Genomic DNA, 17678 nt, shown 5'->3' on the forward strand with positions numbered 1-17678 from the left:
GGTCTGCACCCATATGGACCCCCCTGAACCTTTAGGTACCTGTCTATACCACTACCCAGTATCCAACCAGGGGCTATAGTCTCACAACCCCAATAACTGCAGTAATATTGATAGTAATATTGATTAGGGTAGTTACAATATCCCTTTCCAGGATTCGAACTAGGGCACATATAGAATCCCAGGTATTCCCAGCATCGGGGTCTCGGGACAAGCTGACATAGGGTAGCATTAAAGCTTGGTTCTCCCGGTGTTATTTGGGTTGTGATATCCTGTTGGACCTCAAATCGGAGTAGGGTCCACTTAAACGGTTGGTGGGGTTGGTAGTTCATTCCCTTAGCCCATGTTTGTGGTATACATATTATAAATAGAATAAGCAGTATGTCTAGGATGTGCCAAAAAGGGTGAAATCTTCTCCAATTTTTTGTTGTTAATAGTTTTGGATCAATTATACCAATATTATCCCTCCAATTAGAACCTTGGATATACTTGTTATAAGGGACTTTCAAGTCCCTTTGGGCATTGAGGCGGTTCTTCCAGTACTCCCATATAGCTCTAATGACAAGAGTCAGTTCTCCGCAGTATTTTACCTCTCTACCTCGCTCGTTGACTCGGTTGCTTCGAGCCACGAGGGATAACATCTTCTCGGTAGCAGGGGTAGTCTTCAGGAGAGGGAGTGCTATTTCTGGTGTTTGCCTCCGTTTATACAGTTCCCTTACCTGGTTCCTTTTGGAGTAATATTTTGATATATTCAATTTATATATATAACTTAATGTATTCGATTACCACCGTTCTTGGCACTCTTACAGACAACCGATTTCATGCCAATCTCAAAATGTTATTATTGTTATTACATATCCCAGTCCCCTTTATGTCCATTTAAACCTTCTTGAGGGTGACTTTCAGATCTCCAGGTGGGCTCACAACTTCCCAAGACTGGTCCAAGTCTCTGATAGGTCCTTTTACATGGCTCGCATGAGTCCAACCCTTCTCTGCCGTCCAGATGGCGGTTTCTGTGGTGAGTAAAACAAGATAGGGTCCTTCCCAATGAGGGATTAGTGGGGATTCCTTCCAAGTTTTAATTAGTACCTTATCCCCTGGTTTTATAGAATGAATGTGCATATTTAACGGAGGTCGTTGAGATATCATACCTCGTTTACGTAACCCCTCTCTTCGTTTGGTTAGATGAATTAGGTATGGTCTCAACATTATGTCTTCAATTATTGGATGTTCAACTGGCATTTCCATATTATAAGGCATACCATATAACATTTCAAAGGGAGAAACTCCCAAATCGGACCTGGGTTGTGTTCTGATGTTTAACAAAGCTAGTGGTAGACATTTAGCCCAGGAGAGTTTTGTTTCTATCATGATTTTAGTTAATTGTTTCTTGATTTCTCCGTTCATTCTTTCCACCCGTCCTGAGCTTTGGGGATGCCAAGGGGTGTGATACTCCCATTTTATGCCCAGTTGATTCATTGTTTCCCTAATTACCTTTGAAGTAAAATGTGGGCCTTTGCCTGAGTCTATGGCTTCAACAATTCCATATCTTGGAATTATAAGTTCTAAAAGAATTTTTACCACAGTTCGTGTCGTTGCCTAGGAGGTGGGAAATGCCTCTACAAAATGGGTTAGATGATCTACCATCACTAAGAGGTATTTGTAGTTACCACTCTTAGGCATTTCAGTAAAATCAATCTGTATTCGTGAAAAGGGTCTTACAGCTAATTCACGACCTCCTGGAATTGTTTTTTGTTGATGTTGTTTGTTTATCCTTTGACAAGTTAAACAGGATCTTACTATTTCCTTTGCTATATCATATATTCCTATACACATATACTGCAGGGCAAATTGGTCGACAAGGGCTTGGGTTCCCCAATGTGTTTTTTCATGTATTCTCACCATAATTTGGCGAGCTAAAGTCTTTGGGACAACTTGTCTCCCATATCGTTTAATTTTTTAGACTCCATTGAGGAGTTTGGCATTATTTTTACAACCCCCAGAGCTGCCCGTTTTGCCTCCATGTCCGCTAAATTGTTTCCTCTTATCTCAAAGGTTGTTCCTTTTTGGTGTCCTTTTATACGGACTACCGCAATGCTTTCAGGTTCTCTCAGGGCCTGGAGGATTTGAATTATTAGCTCTTCATGAATTAAGCCTTTTCCTTGAGAATTTATCAATCCTCTTTCCTCCCAAATTTTTCCAAAAGTATGTAATACACCATATGCATATCTAGAGTCTGTATATATCGTGCCCCGTCTATTCTTCAATAGTTTTAAGGCCTGTAATACTGCATATAGCTCACATGCCTGCGCAGACCAACTGGGGTTCAGGGGTCCTGATTGCACAACACTAAAGTTTTTCCTGTCTATAATGGCATATCCTGACTTCCTTTTCCCTTCTATCACTCTTGAAGAACCATCTACAAAGAATTTTTCGCCTCCTATTAATTCTTCTTCCTCCAAATCTGGGCGTATTTTTACTTGTTCCTCTATATTACGTATACAATCATGTGATAATTCTTGAGCCGGCTCCCCATATAAAAATTGAGCGGGGTTTTGGAGGCTCGTACTTTCTAATTCCAATTTAGGAGAAGAAACTAGAATTCCTTGGTATTTGAGCAACCTAGTATCAGTAATCCATTTGTCAGCCTTCTGCTGTAGTACTCCCCGAATGTTGTGGGGTGATAATACCTGTAATTCCCCCCCGAATGTGATTTTTCTGGCTTCTTCTACCAGAAGCGCAGTGGCCACCACGGCTTGTAAGCAGGTCGGCCACCCTCTACTGACTGGATCTAACAATTTTGATAGATATCCTATAGGTTTTTTCTGTCCGGCCCAATCCTGCACCAAAACCCCATACCCGGTACCCTCATCTATGTTTACAAACAAATAAAAAGGTCTTTTTAGATCAGGTAAACTTAGGACAGGTGCATTAACTAAATCCTCTTTCAGTTCCTTATATTCGGGGTAATTTCATGCTTCTGAATGTCTCCCCAACAAATGGCTGCCTTCCATTTGTTACTACCATCAGTGATATGTTCTAAGTTTATGTAAGAATGCACAAATCTAATAAGAGATGTCTACTGCCATAAAAGTATAATTAAAATAAATAGAGGGAATTCTTCCTTAAGAATAACCAACTCAAATACACCTTTCTTTGCTGCAAATTCATCTAGCTATAAGTGGAACACCACCACAGACAATGCCATTGTTTAGGTTTCAATAACTGAGACGCTCTTTACCTTCATTTTTTTTTCCTCTCTTCCCCAAATTTCTCTGCTTTTCCCTAAGTGCTGAATTTTAGCTGAAAAATGCAATTGGCTGGATGTTGGTTCTTTGTACTGCCTGTAACCCCATTAGAAACCAGAAAGCTGATCATCAAGTGTCAACTTGATAATCCAGAAAACAGCAAAGCCTGTTCATCACCCTCTTTGCCCTGAGTTCACCCAAGGCACATTTTTGATGAGTCAACTATCTTAGAGTTTTTAACATGTTTATCACATCCTGCAAATTCCCTGCATCTTTTCATTGCAATGTGTTAAATCATAAAAATACTTTTCTCCTCTAGTTGGAGTATGGGCTTTCCCTTAATGACGAAACTGAAACTCACTTGTGGGAAATGTACATAACCTAATGGACAGCTGTAATTACATTAGAATAATAAACATATGAACAACTTAGCTCAGGAACACCATCAGAATAAGTCTGAGTCCTCTAAGCCTTCAATTATTCTTTATACTTTTTTCATACAAGGAATTTCATGGCCTATTAGCAGTATAACAGATGACTTTATGGCCATTTCAGATAAAAACTGTGAAAGGAAATAAATCTGTCAATAGAACACACAGCTTGAACTCAGGAAACCATAATACTGAATTTGGCACAGGTGAAGGGGAATTTTAAATGGCTTATTCTGCTATGATATAGGAAGTGAAAAATAAAGGGTTAAATTAATAGTTGCTTTAAGTAGATGTCACTGATTCTTTCCTATTAATAATGCCTCTTTTACTCAGCATCTCTTCTCCCTGCTACAGACAGGTCATATATTTGCAGTTCTTTTAGAAATTAGAAGACTAGAGACTGAATCCTCTTCATGAGATTCATTCCTGTTTCATTGCTGCTTTTGCTTATCACCTTGGACATGGGGTTGGTTTTTTTTCTGTCAAATAGCAGAGTCACTGTGATACTGTAATGAATCAGGCCAGCAAAACAGCTGTGACTGCATTAATGGTCACATTAAGGTATTTATGGAAGCAAAAAAAAGACACAGTAAAACCATGCATTTATTTTCCAACTAGGGCTCATTAATTGATGGCATTCTTCTAATACAGTTATTTATGATATGCAATATAATTCAAATTTAGCATAGCTGCAGTCTCAAGAAGTAATTAGGAAAGTTTGCAGTGGGGGTAAATGTGATTCTTGACAAAAAGGAGGTATTTTTTATTTTCTGTTTTAAATAAGCCTGGTCTAAGTCGAAAGGCTCCAACAGACTGTTGTGGGCTCCCATACCTCTTGCCCTTATTATCCAACTTCTGCTTCTATTCCTCCTGTTTTTCTTGCTTTTTTCCTTTGCCTGACAAACTTGCCCCTTTCTCACTGTTACATTATTTTTCTGCTCTGTTTCTTTTCCTCCTACAAACAAAACCAACGATACATATCTTCTTGTGGATTAGAGCATGCCCTTATAATATACCAAACATGTAGCTCTCAAACAACTGAGTGGATTAAAAGATGACAAGCTATTCCCATGAACATTCACCTACCCATGTTGTTTGCTTTCCTCTCCATCATCTTTCCCACAAGGACATTTAAAAAATTTGCTGCAGTTTTCATTACATTTCAGATCAGAAGGGGTCATCAGATTGTCTGCTGCAACAGCCACCTTGCAAATTTAAATTGAATTAAGCATTACTGTCACTAGAATAAGACACATCAAACTGTCCCAAGCTTCTTCAATGATACAACATGGATCACAGAGCCTGTGAGGATTATCTTCAGGTGATCCCAGTAGGAAAATCTGATCTACTGCTTTCTGCTAAATTTATCTGAAAGGCTGCTTACTCCAAAACCATGCACAATCAAATTTTAAACATGTGATCAGACAGGAACTAAGACTTTCTGATCAGTAGAAGACAACAGCCCCTTTTATTTAACATTCCTGTTCAGTTTAGAGTTATCTTTGGACTGGGAGGAAAAAGTCTTCCTAATGCTACAGGAGATCAACAGAAACCTTTGAATAACAAGATCATGCAGAAGGGTAGCGATCAGCATAAGATACAACACTGCTGTGAGCATTTGCGTCTGTGTGTATAGTTTAATCCTGAAAGAGTCTGCTTGGACAGAAGAGCATACAAGCAGGTACTGAATACACCAAAACAGAAATGCTGGCAGCTGTGTGCCAATGAAAACAGAGGTAAGGAACTTTACAGTCCATTTACAGCCATAAATTTTGTTCACAGTAAATCATTAGCAATATCCTTTGCAAGTGTCACTGCTCACCCAGTTGCTTCAATGTTCTTAAGATCTTTTCTAATCAAACTGCCAATCATCTAACTTTTCCAATTTTTTCCTAATGTCGATCCATGAACTAGCTACAAATTGGGCCTTAATTAATGCTTGCCCAACCGGCATGTCGGGGTCTACTCCTGAATATAGCTGGAAATTGTTTCGCAAACGCTCCAGCCATTCTGTGGGAGTTTCATCCTTTTTCTGATGTTCGCTAAAAGCCTTATTGATATTCTGGCCTCTGGGGACCGAGTCTCTTATACCTTGGATTATTATAGTCCTCAGATCTTGCATATGACCCCTGTGTATTTCATTTTGGTTATTCCAATTAAGTCTCTGTAGAGGCCATTTTATATCAGCTGCGGGACCCTGTTGGTGTTGTTGGTCCCATATTCTCATACTGGCTCTCCTGATCATATCCCTCTCCTCGGCTGTAAACAAAATCCCCAGTATCGCCTGCAACTCCTCCCAAGTATATATATTAGGCCCTAGGAATTGATCCACTCTCTCTGCAACCCCCAAGGGATCTTCCAGCAAAGTCCCCATTTCTTTCTTAAATTCCCTAGCATCTGCTGCATTCAAGGGTACAGAAACATATCCCATTTCTGGGTGTGCCCCTCCCATTGATATTTCCCTTAAAGGGTATAGGGGGGCTTCAGTTTGTTTCTTGCTTTTACTTCGTGTGACCGGTCCCTCGGTCTCAAAAGTATCGGGGGGTGCCTCTGGGTCCTCACACGGAGGACTTGGAATGTTAGAGGGAGTCTCGGGTGGGGGCGAAGGCTGAGGTAGAGGAGGAGGAGGTATATATGGTGGGGACAACATGGGAACCTCCTCCTCTGGCCTAGTCTTTTTTCGTCCCCCTTTTTCTTTTAAGGGGTATAGATTGGCTCTAGTGATCCTATCTAGTGATCCTATCCACAATTGGGCATATCCTATCTAGTGATCCTATCCACAATTGGGCATATTAACTTTCTTCCAAATCAAAAGTCTCTTTCGAATTGACATAGATATTCAGGGCCTGACATATCCAATTTTCAAAAGACCCATATACTGGCCAATATAGGTGATCAGTCCTAATCTGTTTACCCCCCCATACTTCCATACAATAATGTATCAATTTTGCCCTGTCTTTCCCTTTTCTAGAGGGATAATCATTCCAATACTTAATCATTAATCCTGAAGGACTATCTGGAGGTATCTGAGGTAACTTTAAACTCTCCTTAGAACCTCCCATGGGATCAGAACCCTTACTCTCTTTCTGTCCCATCTTCCGGTGTGCCTTGTTTCACTCAGTCTTTCGTATGCCCTCTCCTCGTGGCCCAGTCCCTCGCGGGAGATGGGAACCGCACTACTAAGAGGTCCACACTTGCTTCGTCCGCACTTGGACGTCTCACTCATGCACACACCGGGATCCCACCCCCAACCGAACGGATCTCAGTTTCGCAATATACTCACGTCCTAGTTTCTGTTCTCTTCGTTCGGGCTTTGTGCACAAAATTAAGGGGTTGCCGGCTTCATCTTTTATCTGCTATCGAATTTTGGGTTTGTTAGTGGAGAAGCTGGCAGAATGAACCACAAACAGGGGGCCACTCCTGAGAGTGGGGCGCCCCCCCTAGAATGTGAGTCCCGTCAGAATTTCTCCATCCAAGTCACGGCACCAATTTGTTATCAATATTGTAGCCAATTTTGGTTTAAAGTATAAATTTTATTAAACTGAGTAAGCGATAGCAGATAAAACAGCGCTGGGTGTGCCGGGGAGTCCTCCGCTCCGCCCAAGACGCACACACGTGGTCCCTGGGAGGTGGTCCTTTATCTTTTTCGGTTCAAGGCCCCAGCCAATCCTGTCGCCCCTCCTCACTCGGATGTTGACATGACTCTTCCCCATTGGTTCCCTTTGTTGCAGGGGTCTCATTACCGAGAAGTTTCGGGAAGTTTCGAGAAGCTCCCAGAGGCTTCGAGAAGCGTCCACTGCCAGCCTCCTCACCGTTGCAGCCCCCTCCCCTCAAGTTGCAACAAGACACCACTTTGAGCCACCCAGCCCCCCTTTTCTCTCTCACAATCCTGTGCAAGTTGTATTGACAACTGACCTCCCCCCCATTACTTACAGAGTACAACAGTTACAGAGTCAGAAAGGAGTATTGTTTCACATAACGACAGCCACAGAGAGCCTCCCTCCCCCCAAACTTCTTGATGAACAAACCCCACACATTACAGGCATCATGTGCCGGGAGAGATAAGTCTGCCAGCCCCACTGTGCGCAGGGCCCTGTAGGCCAAGGTCTCTGCAGGTACCCCGAGGAGGTTCCCCGTGGCCGTGGTTCCTTCAGCTTCTTCTCTCTTGGCAGCAACTGCGTGGAGGAGAAAGCGCCAGACAAGGAGGACGGGGGTACGGAGTGTGCCGTGCAAGCCTGCAAGACGAAACCTGATGTGGCCATGATGAGTGCAGGCCTGGTGTGGCCCAGCCACCCATCTTGGTGCCCGCATGCTGGCGCCTGCCCTGCCACCGGGCTTGGCCTCCAGGCCCTCATCTCCTTTTGTTGGGTGTCTGGGGGCCATGTGGTGGTCCGGGTGTGAGGTGGTTCAGGGTCTGATGTAGGGCTGTAACTCTGAGAGACTGGGCACATGGTGCAGTGACTAATGGCCACTTGTCCTGTGGCTTGTGTTCCTGGAACTATATATTGCTTTTTGTGGTTCTTGCAGGATCCTGATGAAGTTGCCAATATGGAGCTGACTAGAAAGAAAAGCAGTGTGAAAAACAGGTAACTAATTTGGCATTAGATCATCTATAATCTTGCTTAACCCTGTGAAAAGGAGCTTACTCCTCTAATCGAGATAACAGTGTTTTATTGAGGGACAAAGTCAATAAAGCAAAAGCAACAGCGCTGGGCGTGTGACCGTAGCCAGAGGCGCAATGATTAGCATTTGTTACACGTTTATATGCTTTCACTATTGCATTAGCCATATACATATTCATAATTCCTGTGTATAGGCGGGGAATATTATAACTAGCTCCAGGAACTTATAAATCTCCTCCTCTTGGCGTCTGCACACTGCTCTGTGGTGATTGTGGGCAGGGTTCTTGAGGATGAAGTAAGCAGTCTTCCTCATGTGGGCAGGGGTCTTCAAGATGAAGTAAGCAGTCTTCTTCATGTTGTACTTTTCACCTTTGGCACAGTTGGATGCCCCAGTAATCACAAAACTAGCTGAAACCAGCCATATCTGTAATTTTTCTGATAGCTGGCAAAGATTTAGAACAGTGTGACCTTCGCACAAAATTTATTGCAAGCAAAACAGAACGGGCAGACAAGGAGTATCCCAAGCTAGCAGATGTTTGGGAGGCTCTGTCTCTAAACTAACTGATAAGTAGAAGGATGGTGTAAAGTAATTCACTCATGTTTAGTGGGGTCACTAAATCCTGTTATCTCACCAGGACTTACAACACAAACATTCTTTATCTTCAACCTAAGTTAAGCTAAAAGTACTTTAACCCTATGTTTTCCAGGCACTAGCTTTCCTCATATCAAGCCCCCCCCCCCCCCCTTTTCTTTTACCTTTACAAATTCTTTTGCTATGTGACTCCATTTCGCTCAAGAGTTATGGCCATTTTCAACTTGTTGTCTAATCTTGTGTCTTTAGCGAGCTTTGCAAACTCATACAGTTATATCCACATAGCAACACCTATGATATGTGAAAGCCAATACATTTATGTGTTTATCACAACCCTATTGTTATTTTGCAGTGCTTCATTCTTATTGCTAATATGGTAGGACAGTTACTCATGCTGTATAGCAATGGGCGGGGGGGGGGGACACACTATTAACCCTGGCTGATGAAGTGTGCAAACCACTTCAGTCCATACCATTTGCTTTGGAGTCTTTGCAAGAGATGAGGACTGTTGGTTTAAAGCATTATGTTAATACTTCAGTATAATCAGCTGTCCTGGGATTGCAAGGGTGCACCTTGCAAAAGTCTTCATGTGCCTTTAGGCTGACATGGAGGGATTCTGTGCTGACCTCTGGAGAGTTGTGGGAGTATAGTCAGTGCTTATGTGCTGTACCTTGCAGGCCAAAGCATGAGACCTTTAAGCAGATGAACAGAATCATATCTTGAGGTGGTTCTCTTCACAGACAAGTTTTATGTACCACCTGGGAAAGAAAGGATACCCAGGATACCTTCCACTGTCAGCTCCATTCACATTGACAAGGGTTATTATCAGACTGACAGAAAGTAAGAGTTTCCTGATTATAACTTTAGAGGTTTTAGTAGATGCTTAATGGGGTAGTAAAATGGGCTTCATTTCCCCGTAGAGCAAAGGGATAATTTCTGTCAAGTCACCTGTAGAAATCAGGCCTGCAGTAGAGGTTGGTAGTGACTGTCACCAGTTTTCTCCATAAGACATCTAGAATGATCTGAGTTAGTAAAAACTAGCTTTAGTAGTGTCCTCTAGTTCCCTTGGTGCCCTTTTTATGTTCCTCATAACTGAGGTGGTATTGGTATCTATATTGGATGCTGTGTTGGTTGAAAGCATGTTGCTTTTCTCCATCTAGATGCCCAGTCTAAGTAAACCAGAATAGCCTGGCTTCTGAAATAAGTTTATCCCACTCCTTTTTTTTTTTTTTTTTCCTCCTGCATGTACACACCTGTTCATTCAGTCACTGGCACTAGGACTTATACCTGTTAATGCACATGCAGGGTGATACTTAAGCTGCAAAAGTCATGTTCAGGGAGCACAGACCATGCTCATTTGGTACACAGTTATTCATAATGTGGCACATCTAACCAGAAGTGGCAGATGGAAGTTCTAATGCTAAAGTGCTACCATAACAGATGGGCATCATTGTTTGGAATGTCTTCCACTTGTTGCAAGTGCATATACTAGTTATCAGTCAACATATTAATCAGGGCTCAAATGGAGAGCATTTGAGGGGATCTCTTTTTCCCTTCTGTCTTTCTCTTGTGTGCTATATGAAACTAATTTCTCACTTCTGACAAGGAAGAGCTGCCTGTCCTTCACCACTGCTTTCTCCTTCACCAAAAAATTCATTCTGTTTGATCTGAGCAAGGGTTTCCTGTGCATGTTTATTGCCTAATAATAATGTGTTGTTTAAAAAATCTTCAACAGGAACTCAGTTTTAACTTCTTTCATAAAGACAGTGGAAGGAAACTTGAAATGTTTTCTGTTCATTGACCTTCAACTTTGAAAGTAGATAGGCTTTAATTTTTGTGTACCTGTTTGTGTTCCTGGCCTGGTAGCCATTCAGTATGACTTTGGGAATGATATATAAATTAAAATTTAGATAATATGGGCAGTAGGCATCCAAAATATTTACTTAGAAGTTTTTCAAGTTAAGCTTAGAATGCTGGTGGGATTTGTCCCTTTGATTCTGTAAACAATAAATAAAATGGGTACCTGTGTATCCATCCCTACACAGAGAAGGTGTTTTTGTGGTGATAAAGTAGGCAGATTGTTACAGATGTGCAGCAGCTCTTGCCATGGGCCTCTAATAAGAACAAGTTTATGGTTCCAGCAGCGGTATAGCAGGCTTGTATGATAGCCAGTGAGACAGTTATTCTGTTGAGGCACAGCAATTCTAAAATTCAAGTAGCTATAAATCCACTGCAGCCTATGCCACATGACTTCTATATTAAATAAGTTGTTTACTGACACTAGTTTATACGCAAGGCAAAATATCATAGTCACATCTCACTTTATGGCATCTTCATAGTCAATTCATTAGTTTGTTTCTGTTGAACATAAGGTCTGAGTTCTTAATTAGGATGCAGTTACCCTTTATATGATGCAAGGGTGGCTGTATCATCAGGTTTGTGACAGCAGAATATTGCATAAATTCTGTGTTTGGTTTTAGAGGACACTAAAACCACTGATGTAATGCACTGCACTGCTGTAATTCTGCTAGCAATTCTCATACTAATTCTGGCTGCTTTCTGTGGATGGATACATTTCCAAGGCTCCATGTAAAACAAAATTCATCTTAACTAGAGTGGAGTCATCCATGCAATTATGATACAAATTATATGGCCAACTTCATCTAGAGTGGAGAATTAAATACAGGAGTTAGTTTCTGTATATGAAGCTAACTAATACTTTCAGGTGAAAAGAAGATGGATTAAACTCTCAGGGAATAGGTTTGACTTCTCATGAGACACTTTTCCAGAATCTGGTCTTACTGTTGTCAGAATGTTCCACCTAACAGGTTTGAAAATATCCTCCAAAAGGTTTCTTTAACTAGTCTAGGTTATCTTTGGAAGATCCAATTTAAAAATAAAAAAAATTTCCCTCAGAAAACAGCTTACAAGTCTTCAGACAAGCAGATGAAGAATGTAAACTATCCAGGTTGACTTGGACCTAATCTGGAGTAGGACAATATTCAGACACTTTAGGAAATTAAAAGTAGTAGAAGCTCCAATGCTATCCAGAAAGAATGGGAGCAACTTAATGCGTGTTGCTCTTCTCTTTCCTATTAATACTGGAATCCCCTTCTGATGGAAGGGGGAGGGGGGGTGACCCCCCAAAAACCCCACACCAAACCCTATACTTCAAACTGATGCATCCTGTGAGTGAAAAATGGCTAAGAGTTATAGGTCTTTCTGATGGGCAAACTAAGGCTGAAGTCTAGTAGCCTGATATTGATGTCTTTGTTACAAGCTGCTGCTTTTTAGGGTGAGACAAACAGGCCTGTCCCCCTCCTGTTCCTTTCCCTTCAATTTCCATGCTGGAAATCCTCTGACCTCGCTGTTTCAATGGAGTTGAAGGCAACCTTTTCCTCTGCTTTCCTGCTGCCCTCCTTGCCCTGACTCTGGAAGCTTGTTCTGGGGGCTCCCAGCTCATGCTGAGATGCATGGGTGTCTCAGCAGCTTGTATTCTTAAGTGTGGCTGCTTCACTGAAGCCTCTGCCTGGTCTGTAACCAATAACCTCAATTGTCACTACCTGCTCCATTTTGTGTCTTGCTTATATGATCAAAGGATGTCCAAAAGATCTGTTAAAATGAATGTTTGATGTATCAGTGCATGACAATATGCCGCATAAAACTGTGGCATAGTGTAAAATCTTGTGTTTCATTTAACAGCCATCCTGGAACAGTGTTCTCAGAAATGCCCATATATTGATTCCTGCTCTGGATAAAGATGATGATCCAGTTGGTGTTGATTACTCTCACTTTATATATCTAAGTGTTGTTCCAACTAGAGCTTCACTATTACCAGTTCTAGGGTAAGTGCTGTTTTGCTGCTGCTTGTCTATTTTTCTTTTTTTATTATTTGAGACTAAACATATTGATCTGTCTTAGCTGGGCAAACAGAGATGACATATGAAAAAACATGATAAACAAAGAGGAGACATGTGAGGGATACACTTTATATGCAAAGGCACCTTATCCTGCAACCTAAAATGAAAACAACTCTTCTAGACTGGCTAATGGAGGTAAGCTTTTCCATGCTTGTAAGTATTTCAAGAGTGCTTTTGTTGAAGTGTACTAATAGCTGTCATGAGTACACTTAAAGATCTTTGCATAACCCATTTAACACTAGACACTCATCTTCATCTTAAAGTTTGTCAGTGAATGGCACCAAACTTTAAAAAAAGAATGTATAACAGATTGAGTTGTTAGTGTACAAACTGACAATATTTGCTGTTACTCATTGATAGTGAATAACAATAAATTTGTCCCTAAAGTGATGTAAGCTTTTTAAGGTCACACTGCAGATAAAAGCTGCAGAAGTGATTATGATAGTCCTTGTAAGATGGAAGGTATGTGGTGGTTTGGAGATCAGGTGCATCATACAACCTCTCTGTCTGTTATTGGCCATGTAGAATGTACTACAAGTCTTCTGTCTGTATGTGAGTGTCTTTTGCTGTTCAGATGAATTGGAAGCATAGTCTCTGTTCTTAATTCTGAAGTATTTGTGAGAATTTTCTCTTTTGATGTGTTGGAATGATGCAGCTTTGCAAAAATGAGGAACTGATGTTTTGACATTGCTAGAATATGTGCTTGCATTTCCTAAAGGGATTTTCACTCCTTTTGTGATTTTTGTGTGTGTGTTTGTATGTGTTTGTTTGTTTTTGTCTTGGGGGGGAGTTACTGCAGTGTCAGTCATCCTGTGTCAAAGAAAACTGTTTAGGCCATGCTCCTAGTTAACATATTCCTCCACAATAGCAGTGAATCAGAAAGCCAATATGAATTTTATGTCTAGCTCTTGGTTTTGTTAGTATTTTTAATGCATCTGTAGCATCTGGTTTTGACTCTTAACACTGTTTTTGGCCTTTGTAATCCCTGTCTCTCCAGGTTTGTGAAGTCTACAAGCTTCATAGAGAAACTTTTTATTTAGCACAAGATTTATTTGATCGGTTTATGGTAACACAACAGAATATTTTAAAAACACTATTGCAGCTTATTGGTATCTCCTCTTTATTTATAACACCAAAGCTCGAGGTAAGCATCTCCAGCTTTACCTAAGCATAAAAATGTGAATGGACAGACAGCACACTTGTATGCTAGATGGGTTTTGGCAGGCTTTATGGAGCTTGTTGCTATGATGTTTCCACTGGGAGACTTTTTTTTTTGGTTGTAATTCTTCTATTAAGTGTCTAAAATTAAGACTAGCTATCATCACGGTATATCTTTAATTTTAAAAGGATAGTCTTTTCAATGTTAAAACAAATCTGAATTTTTTTAGTTGCAATTGCTAAATGAGTTTTTTGGCTGGCTGTATATACGGAGACCAGCTGCTGGAATTCTGTTGTCAATGGAGTGCCTACTGGATGAGAGTCTGAGCTATTCTTATTTACTAGAACAAATTGAACTGTTAAAACACAGCACTTTTTAAGTACTTACTGTTTGTCTTTTAAGAGAGCTATTACTCTTCAATCTGTTCTTCTCAGGCAAGGGGTAAGTGGACTTTTCTTCAGGATATAAAATCTTTATGTCAATTATGATGCCATCTCAGTGATACTGTAGTCAAACATAATGCATGTTGTACTGATCCATTGAAAGTGAAAGGTGAAAGCTATGAGCAGGAAGGTTGAACAAGAAATTCATGGTTATTAAAGGCAGAGAACACCATGAGTGTGTGTATATCTTTCAGGAAATTTATCTACCGAAGTTGCACCAGTTTGGCTATGTTACAGATGGGGCTTGTACAGAAGATGAAATCCTCGGTATGGAATTGATCATTATGAAGGTAATATTTCAAAGTGGAATTATTTCTGCTTTAATTTTTAAAAATATATAGCGTAATCAGACTAAAAGCAGAGAGCCTCAGTTCATCTTATGTGCTGCTAAGAGGCACAATTTCTCTTTCTAATTAGAAAATTGTTCTCTAGGTAACAAGTGATTTAAAGCATCCACCAGTATGTGCGTATTAACAAAACTAGCTGTTCCCCACCCTATCAGCAGGAAGAGGTACAGGAGAGGATTAGATTTGTGTGTTTCAAAGATGCCTTGACCAACTGGAATTAGAGCTTCTGATTTGGAGTAAACAAAATTGCATGGTTTAAGTTAAGACCTTTATTAATAATGAAGTCTTGTGCATGTTCACTCTTTCAGGCTCTTAATTGGAACTTAAATCCAGTGACAGTTGTATCACGGCTGAACATTTACATGCAAGTTGCATATTTAAATGAGCTTTATGAGGTATTGCTACCACAATATCCACAGCAAATATTTGTACAAATAGCAGAGGTAAGATTGACTTCTTCCTTCAAATGCTATTTCACCTGGAAAGAAAGTGTTCTTGTGATAGACTTATTAACCATATGTTGTCTTGTAGTTCTTGGATCTCTGTTTGCTGGATGTTGGCTGCTTGGAATATACATATGGAGTACTTGCAGATTCTGTTTTGTTTCTATTCTCCTCATCTGAGTTGATGCAGAAAGTTTCAGGTATTGACATCTATAAGTTAAGTCTAATGTGTTTACAAATGTTAAGTCTTCAGTTGGGCAGATAAGCATATGCATTTGTCTTCCAGGTTATGAATGGTGTGAGATAGAGGAATGTGTGAAATGGATGGTTCCATTTGCGATGGCTATAAGGGAAGTAGGAAGCTCCAAACTCAAACACTTCAGGTGTATAGCTCCTGAAGACTTGGACACTATACAGATGCACATAAACAGCTTGGATTTGCTGGTATGCATGTGCATAATGACAAAATCTGTCTGTGAAAACTTTGTCTTGTTTCTTGTTTGGTTAGAACATACAGTAAACTGAAGTGAAGCATTACCAGATGAAGACTGAGTGTATTCAGATGATAAAAGGCACACAGTTGTACTCCAGTTACAAAATCCTTGGGACAGAGACTTGTCTTGGGACTGACTTGTTTAGTATTTAGTGTAAAAAGGTGATTATGACTTAACTCTCTCATCTTAAACAGCATATAATTACCCTGGAAATCAGAAGCTTATTTCTACCCTCTGGAATACTTCAAATACTGTATGTTATACCTTTCTTTATAGAAAATACAGGTTATGCAACCTTGTCTGAAAAAAAGAAAATAAAGACTGATCACTTGAGACTGATCTCGTGGGACACTTATGTGGCAGTGGTGGTTAAGAAGAAGCTGAGCAAGAGTGGGTTTTAGCATGAGAAACTTGCAGAGGATCAAAATCTTGTCCAGCAAATTGTAGTTAATCTAAGTTATCCTTAACTTTTATTTAATAACTTCTAAATAATCTAAAAGTTCTTACTGTACAGTTTCTTCTGAATTTTGCTTTCTTGTAGATACCAGCAGTACTGCTGACCATCAGATTCCAAAAGTTAATGCTGAATACAAACTTGGAGTTTGTATTCACTAACTATTGTGTACTACATGAGTTATTGGTTGCTAATAGGGGGGTTAGATACAGAGGTGAATATCCATAATGGCAATCTATCAAATTTATGAAACTGAATTAAATTGCTCTGTTGCACAGATATACCAAAGGAAAGATTTTTTTTTTTTTTTCCTTTTCCTGTGCGTTCAGGACAAAGCTCAAGCAAAAAAAAAGCCCTATTGGCTGAGCAAAATAAGACTTCACCTTTCCCCACTAGTGTCCTTACATCACCACTAAGTAGTAAGAAACAGTCTTCTGGACTGAAACCAATATGACTTTAGAAACTGTTGACAATGTTGCTGAAGTGCCTGTTCTGCTGGTTCTAACTCCTTATCCATTACAGAAATGCTGCCAATGAAGTTCATAAGCTTTTACGGAATCTGGAAAGGAAACCTTTTTTCATGACAGAAGAAAATTTCTATTTGAAATACTTTTATTGAATATTAAAGTATTTTAAAGAAATGGATCAAGTACACCAGCCACTTAAAAGAACACTGAAGAGTGCTCCAAATGCTGCTGCAGAACATGATGCTTGATGTGACCAACTGTTTAGGAAAAGGACTTGAAGTTTAGATTAGTTACTGTGCCTGTTTGTCCTTTGGATAATCTGTAGTCACTGTCCCCTGTTGACAAGCAGGCAAAAAGTGCTGTGGAATACAACATTTCAAAGCCTCTTTTTCAAATGGTTGGCTTATAAATTGATGCCTTTTTTTAAACTCTTCATTGTAAATGCTGCTATGTCTGTGTGTCCATTTTCAATAAAAATGCTGAAACAACTGGTTTTATGTATATTCCTATTTTACTTTTAATTATGGTCAGTTAAGGTTTCTCAGGTTGTGACTGCTAGTAGTGTGGAAGTTGGGGTATGAATAATGTAATAACTTTCTCTTAATTTACCAGTACTGCTTATCAATTAAAACTTCATTTTTGGATACTAGGATAAAATGGTCATGTTGAGCTACTTGCATTTCCCTTAGCCAGATGCAGGTGGCTAGGGAGGGGATAATAAATGCGACAAATATCTGGGGCATTCTTCCATAGCACACTTACTAATAATTAGTGTACTAGGAAATTCTTGAATCAGATTGTCAAGTTTGTTATGCTTAATAGTAGTGTTAGTGTTTATCAGCTGGGGGCCTTGGGCTAAGGTTCTTGTCTCATTGTACTTTATGGTAATGACTTGTAATACAACAGAATCATTGATCATGAAACTGATCTGCCTTGTGTTCCCAGTGTGGTCATGACCTCTATACCTTGGGAAGTATATAATAGAAGTTTTTAACAATTACAGATCTTTATTTCCCTCCTCGGGGGGTCAACCCATGAGGGAGACATTCCCTGATGCTCCC

At 40.2% G+C, this 17678-nt stretch overlaps 1 pseudogene; it reads left to right on the forward strand.

The window, feature by feature from the left end:
* The first annotated feature begins 1000 nt into the window (after nt 1-1000).
* On the forward strand, nt 1001-16604 carry LOC133283351 (G1/S-specific cyclin-E1-like; annotated as a pseudogene).
* Nucleotides 16605-17678: the final 1074 nt, after the last annotated feature.

Source organism: Pezoporus flaviventris, unplaced genomic scaffold (genome assembly GCF_033815535.1).
Source record: "Pezoporus flaviventris isolate CSIRO_AGI_PZ_B2104156 unplaced genomic scaffold, CSIRO_AGI_Pfla_v1 ptg000166l, whole genome shotgun sequence".
In the NCBI taxonomy this organism is placed as follows: Eukaryota; Metazoa; Chordata; class Aves; order Psittaciformes; family Psittacidae; genus Pezoporus; species Pezoporus flaviventris.